Source organism: Panthera uncia, chromosome D2 (assembly GCF_023721935.1).
Source record: "Panthera uncia isolate 11264 chromosome D2, Puncia_PCG_1.0, whole genome shotgun sequence".
In the NCBI taxonomy this organism is placed as follows: domain Eukaryota; kingdom Metazoa; phylum Chordata; class Mammalia; order Carnivora; family Felidae; genus Panthera; species Panthera uncia.
In genome coordinates this window covers 66950257-66957337 of record NC_064818.1, presented here as the reverse complement: position 1 = coordinate 66957337, position 7081 = coordinate 66950257, and positions in this window count along the sequence as shown.

Sequence of the window (7081 nt, the reverse complement as noted above, 5' to 3'; positions counted from 1 at the left end):
AGAGAGAGACAAGGGAGAGAGACAGATCCTAGCTGATATGAAGTAACATGGCAAAAGTGAGTGTTATTCACATAGATGTAAGGCACCTGTTGGTGTTACACTTTAGAAAGCTAATTCTGATGGGGAATGGTGTAGAGAAGGGTGCTCCAAGTGAATTGGCAGCATCAGCATCGCTGAGACAGAGGGGCTGAGGCCCAGGACCCAGTAATCTATGCTTTAATAAGCTTTCCAAGTGATCTTGATGCACTGAATCAGGAGGCAAAAAGGCCGGTTGGGAGGTTGGCTGTGCTAGTAGGGAAGAGAGAGGAAGTGGTGGTGAGCTTGGATAGAGAGGAAAGACAGTGAAGCCTTAGGGTCAATCATGCTCAGAACTGAATAGACCTAGGGAAGGTGAGAGGAGGTTGATCCCAGGTATCAGGCTTAGGTGGTTTTATCTACCAAATCAGGAGGCGGGGGAAGTTGGAGCTTGGAGATGGAAGTTGTTACGGAAAGAGCACAGTGAGTTTGAAGTGCTGGGGGGGACAGCAGGGTGGAGAGGTCCAGAAAACATTTTTTTTAGGTTTATTTATTTATTTGGAGAGAGAGCACGAGTGAAGGAGGGGCAGAAAGAGAGGAAGGGAGGGAATCCTAAGTAGGGAGGGAAAGGAGAGGAAGGGAGGGAATCCTAATCCACGCTGACAGTGTGGAGCCTGACGGGGGGCTGGATCTCACAAACTTCGAGATCATGACTTGAGCTGAAATCAACAGTCCCACGCCTAACTGAGCCTGGCTGGCTCAGGCCAGAAAGCGCCCCAGAAAGCCTTTCCACATTTGGAGTCTCAAAGTCAGGATCAGGGTCTTGGTCACCTTTAGCCTACAGCATCCAAGTACTCCCGGTGATGGTTTTGTAGAATGTGAACTTGACTAGTCTGATCTACATTTCCCAGAATTCCCCCTTTTTGGTATAATTTTAGTTAGAGTGGGTCACAACAGAGAATCTTGGGAGATCTGGAGGGTGGAAGGAAGCCACGGTCATTTCGCAGCTCACACACATCTTTGCTGATCCTGCTGCCGCCCCTCACTGGTGTGCAACAGCACCTGGGCAGGCGCACAGCTCTTCCTCGCCTCCTGCCTCAGTTTCCCTCACCGCTGGCTCCATGGTTCAGGTGGGAGTGCTTAGCTCCATGATGAAGGGCTCCGACACACACCCTCAAGGTGAGAAGCAACAAGAGGTTGGGGGACTGGACTGGAACCACTGGTGGGTTCCAGCTTGTTCTTGATCTCTTCCACTTCACCTTTCCCTTCCCTTCCCTTCCCAACTGCCTGCCTGGAGACTTCAGGCCCCAGCATCAGAGATGGGGAATGGCCTTACAGAAATACACATCTCCTAGGGCTTCTGCCTGAACCACGAGAGCCTGGTTGAACCCCGGGTGTTGCACTCACCGAAAGAGCGAGAGAAAATGGAAAAGAATAACAAGTCGAGAATGGGTGGAATCTACTATTCTGTACAGTGAGCATGTGATGGGAGGCAGGAGTTCTGGTCTCAGTTCTTGTTTGTTTGGTTTTTGTTTTTTTGTTGTTTATTTATTTTTGAGAGAGCGGCAGGGGCAAGGGGCAAAGAGAGAGGGGGACAGATTATGTGAAGTGGGCCCTACACTTACAACAGTGAGCGAGCCAGTGTGGGGCTTGAACTCACAAACTGTGAGATCATGGCCTGAGCCTAAGTCAGACACTCAACAGACTGAGCCACCAAGGCGCCCCTCCTGGTCCCTGCTCTTACGTGCCGCTCATGGAGGGAACATTTTGCCTAGCTGAGCGTAGAAGCTAAAGAATAACATTGGTAATGCTTACATTTTCACCTTGTTCTCTGACTTTGGGTCCTGGCTGCCGTGTAAGATGTGAATCCACTGTATGGATTTGGGCGTTGTCGGTATAAAGGTACAGAAAAGAGGTGGCATTCCTCAGAGAATACTTGCGACATGAAAAGAGGGACTTGGGAGCTAACTTAAAATTGAATCGAAATTGAATATGGACCAAAACATTTGGCCATTTGATCTTTACAAAAGACCCCTGTTATAGTTCCATTTATGTAAAAGGTATAAAATTCTATATTTATCAGTCATATAAAAAAATCTTTACTGAAAAGTATTTAAAAATGAATTAGGGTTCTAGAAGTTTCGGGGCTGTATTCTTTCTAAGGTTGAGTTATGAGCACAGAACAAAGGGGGTTTGCTGACTGGTTTTAGGGTCCCTTGCTATGTTCTTGCTTTCACTGGAGTCCCTTGCTGTGCACACATTGCTATAGGGGGAAAATAGTAATTTAAAACTCCTGACAATATTTACTCATTTCCTGTTTGCCCCAGGATGTCTGAGCTCACCATTAAGGTGAATCAACAGCTTAAAAGAAAAGGCAGGATGTGGCCCTACAGGTTTACTTTACACTCAAATTCAAAGAAAATGGAGATTTTTCCTTTTACAGTCTGTGTGGAGATAGCCCCATTGGAGGGCTCAATGCACTCCTGTACCATTGCCAGCTTCTTGACCATCATCTTAGATAAGGTTTTGTTTTGAAATAGAAAGAGGCTTGTTTTGGTTTCAAGAATGAGAGAATGCTTTGTTTCCTCTCATCTCAGGCCAGCTCCTGTGGAGTAAGTCGTTGACCTAACATTAGCCCAGATCTAGGGTTTCCTTTGAAAATTAAAGCCTGGCTTGTGTTCACAGACAGCTATGATTTCCTGACTTCAGCTTTGCCTACTGAGTTGGTCTTCTGTTCACAATGCTTCGGCTGGGGCGGGGGGTAGTTCACGGTTCCGGGGTGGTTGGGAATGGTGTGGTCTTCTTTGCCAGGGCTCAGATTCCGGGATCCTTTGTTTATATCCTCTGTCATAAGGGCCTTCCCCCAAATCTCAGTTTTACCAGTTCTGTGACTTCCTTTCATGGTAGCAATTCACTGCTCTGCTGGCTGAGGGACTGGTTCTCTCTCCCATGGTTTCACTTGTGTTTACCCATTCCCCCAATTTTCCCTGCACTGTCTTCTCCTTTATCCATTGGTTGGAAACCAGCTCTTTGTCTTAAACATGGGGTGTGCCATGTGTTATAGGACATCACTTTAGGGTTCTAGACAGCCTTGTGTTAACAGTAGTGATGGGGACCCATGTTAACAAGACCCTTAATACTGACAGGCACTGTGCTAAGCATTTTGTATTCATGAACTCATTTATTTCCAAATACAACCCAATGAGATAGATAATTATGATCCCTATTTAAAAAAATTTTTTTTTACATTTATCATTTTTTGATAGAGACAGAGCACAAGATGGGGAGGGGCAGAGAGAGAAGGAGACACAGAATCAGAAGCAGGCTCCAGGCTCTGAGCTCTGAGGTGTCAGCACAGAGCCCGACGTGGGGCTCGAACTCACAAACTGTGAGATCATGACCTGAACCAAAGTCAGACGCTTAACTGACTGAGCCACCCAGGCGCCTCTGATCCCTATTTTATATGTGAGAAAACTATTAAGCAACATTTTCAAGGCCACAGACCTTATAAATAAGGTCAAAATTCAAGTTCTACCAGATACCAAATCCATGCTGTTAGCCGCCCCCCTACAACTCCTGCTTTGTTCAAAAGTCTTTATTTCCTCACTGCCCAGCCATTAGCAGTGTGTTTGTTAAAAACAAAGCCCTGGATCTTATTTCAGCTCATCTAACATGACTTCCCTTGAGCATTTTGTTTTGAGGCTAAAACATTTGAACATGAGCATCTACATTAAAGTACCCTTAAAAAGATTTATTAGCAGATTGCTTTCATCTTGACCATAACTAATCAGAGAAAAGGGAAAACAAGACAAGTGGCCAGAAGTACCCTTTGAAACACTGCATTTGGGGAAACTGGCACAGAGTAACTTTTAAGAATACATTCGGTTCTCACAAGATTTCCTGGGGTGTAAGTGAAATAGAGTTTGCAGCACAATAAATAAGACGTCTATAAAAGAGTCATGCCATGCAAGGAGGTGGCGGAAACTGCCGACATTTCTGTAGTCAAGTCTAGAAATACATGCAGTCGACGAATGTCAGATCTAAGGTGGTGGTATCTTGTGCAAAGACTCCCCACCCACCTCCTTCCTTCCCTGACTCAAACATTTATTGAGCTCATACTAATGCTAATCACTAGGTGCTGAGGATTCAAAGGTGAATACAACAGAATCAATGAGCCCAGATGAGGCTTATTGCAAGTAGGAGGGACAATAGCAAAGAAATCAATACATTGATATGAGGTTCAATAGTGATAATTGCTGTGATGGAAAAGCAAGGTGGGAGAATGATGTTGCATGCCCTTTTTAGAAAGGATGGGCCAGGAAGACCTCTTGGATGAAACCATTTGAGTGGACACTTGAGAGAATTGAGGGGCTAAGCCATCTGGATTTATAAAGGAAGGGTTCTCTACAAAAGGGAAACAGCCAGTTCAAAGTCCGCTAGACAGGAGCATGCTTGTCAAGGACTGCAGAGACCAGTGTAGTCAGAGTGGCGTGAGGAGTTGCAAGAGTGGAGGAAAAGTGGTTGCACAGCTGGGCAGGGGCAAAGTCAGGCCAGGGCACGGAGATTGCATTTTATTCTACGTGTCATGGGAGGCCGCTGAGGGGTTTGCAACAGGGGTGTGACATCATCTGACTTGCTTTTTTTTTTTTTTTTTTTTTTTTTTTTTTTTAATAAACACAATGGGAGAGTAGAAACAAAAGTGGACCAACAGGGAAGTTGCTGCTGTCATCTTGGCAAGAATAAGGGTGACTCAGTAGCTTGCACAACACTGGGACTCTCCCATGTTAGTGATGTGTATTGGCCCATTCTGTGTGCTAAGCATTTTGCCTGTTAGCTCCTTCTACTCTCAAGCAGGTGCATACTCTTGACGGATGGCTGCTAGCCACTCATCTCCCTTTTAGACACAGGCAGCTCTTGCCCACCAGGAGTCTCTTTGTCCTTCTCCTCTCTCTCTCTCTCTCTCTCTCTCTCTCTCTCTTTTAAAGTTTATTTTTTATTTATTTTGAGAGAGAGAGAAAGAACAAGCAGGGTAGAGGCAAAGAGAGAGGGAGACAGAATCCCAAGCAGACTCTGTGCTCTCAGCACAGAACCCAAGGCGGGGCTCGAATTCACGAACTGTGAGATCAAGACCTGAGCCAAAGTCAAGAGTTGGATGCTTAACTGATTGAGCCCCCCAGGCACCCACTTTGACCTCCTCTTAAGTCTGGGATGGTCTTTTGACTTGCTTTGGCCATAGAACATGTCAGAAACAACGCTGTGTCATTTCTAGATGCATCCTGTAAGAAACCTGGCAGCTGCCATGTTCCCTCTGGGGGACCCAGTCACTGTGTAAAGAGGCTCAGGCTGGACTCAGCGACGAGATGCTGGTGGTGTGAGAGGTCATATGGGGGAGAAGCTTTCTTAGATTTCTAGACTGTGCCATTCTAGATGCCTGACAAGTGTCCCCTTGTTCAATGTCTACAGCTCTGTGGGATAGATATTCTCAACATATCTTCTCTGAACAGAGACCAGAGGCTCAGGGAAGTAACTTGTCCAAAGTCACCCAGCTAGTAAATGATGGTGCTAGGATTTGATTTTATGCCACTCTAGCCTTGAAGCCATCACTCTTAACCATGGGTAAAATGCCACTCTGAGAATGCAGGATGTTTTTGAATCTAAAGATGGAACTTGGGGAAAAACCGTGGCTCTCAAGGACCAGCAGCAGTCCCAGTGACCTAGAACACCCTACACATGCAAATTCTTGGGCCCCAGCTCAGACCCCCTGAGATAGTAACTCTGGGGCTGGGGCCGTCCACCAATCTGGGTTTTTGACCGATCCTCAGATGTTCTTGATGCAAGCAGAAGTTTGACAGCCAATGCTGTGGAGGTTTTCTCTCGGGAAGGACTGTGGCAGGTGTTAGGGCTAGCACAGAGGGAAGGATTTGGGGGAGGATGTGTTCTTCATGGTTCTGAAATGCACTGGCAGTTCCTGAAGGGATTTAACCATCTGTCCTCAGCAATTAGGACATGTCTGATTTCTCCTTTAGAAATACCTATTTCTTCCCCATATCTCATCAATATCCCCATGCTGCTTTTGCTTTAGCTAGGCACCTTGGCTTCATAGGACTGTTACTTCAAAGACTTTTGACCATGATCTAAGTTCCTATGATAAGGCCACAGCTTTATTTCACAGGTGTGTTGCCCTAACAGACCTATTGTTTCTTTATTGGTCAGTTCAAGCCAGGTTATCTGTGGTAACAAACAACCCCAACATTTCGATGGTTTAAAGAAGATAGAGGCATATTCTTACACCACACACACACACACACACACACACACACACACACACACGCAGAACTATGTGAGGCAATGGACATGTAGATTAGCTTGATTATGGTAATCATTTCATATGCATACAATATACATATATCAAATCATCTTGCACATCTTAAATATACACAATTTTCATTTGTCAATTTTACCTCATAAGGCTGGAAAAAATGAAAGAATGTCTCTACTCAAAACAAAGATTTTCTATAAAAAGAACAATAGAGGTAGGCCAGCCATGGCCCAGGGTCAGATCTGGCTCACAGCCTGCCTTTATAGAGGTTTATTGGAACTCAGCATTTCCACGTCATCTAGGGCTGCCTTCATGCTACATAGAGTTGAGCAGTTGTGATAGAAATCATATGACTGGCAAGGTTGAAAATATTTACTATTCAGCCCTGTACAAAAAAAGGTTTGCTGACTTTGACACCACAGTGGGTTATTTTTCTCCATTCCGGAAGACTGTTCCATGTCCTTCCCATAGAAGGACCCTGCTTAATGGAGGCTCCACCATCTGCAGCATTAAGGGCTACCACGGTGTAGTGAAGGGACCAACGGAGACTCTCACACTGGGGATTAAACCTTTCATCCAGGTGACACATGTTACTCCGTCTCTCACTTCATCCATGGAAGCAAGGGATATGACCACACCTGAGCCCAGGTGGCCAGAGGAGTGCCACCCCTGTGCCCAGGAGGAGAGCAGGCACTGATGTGGACTGCAGTCACTGCAGCAGAAAGACCAGGACCAGGGAAGCTTTCA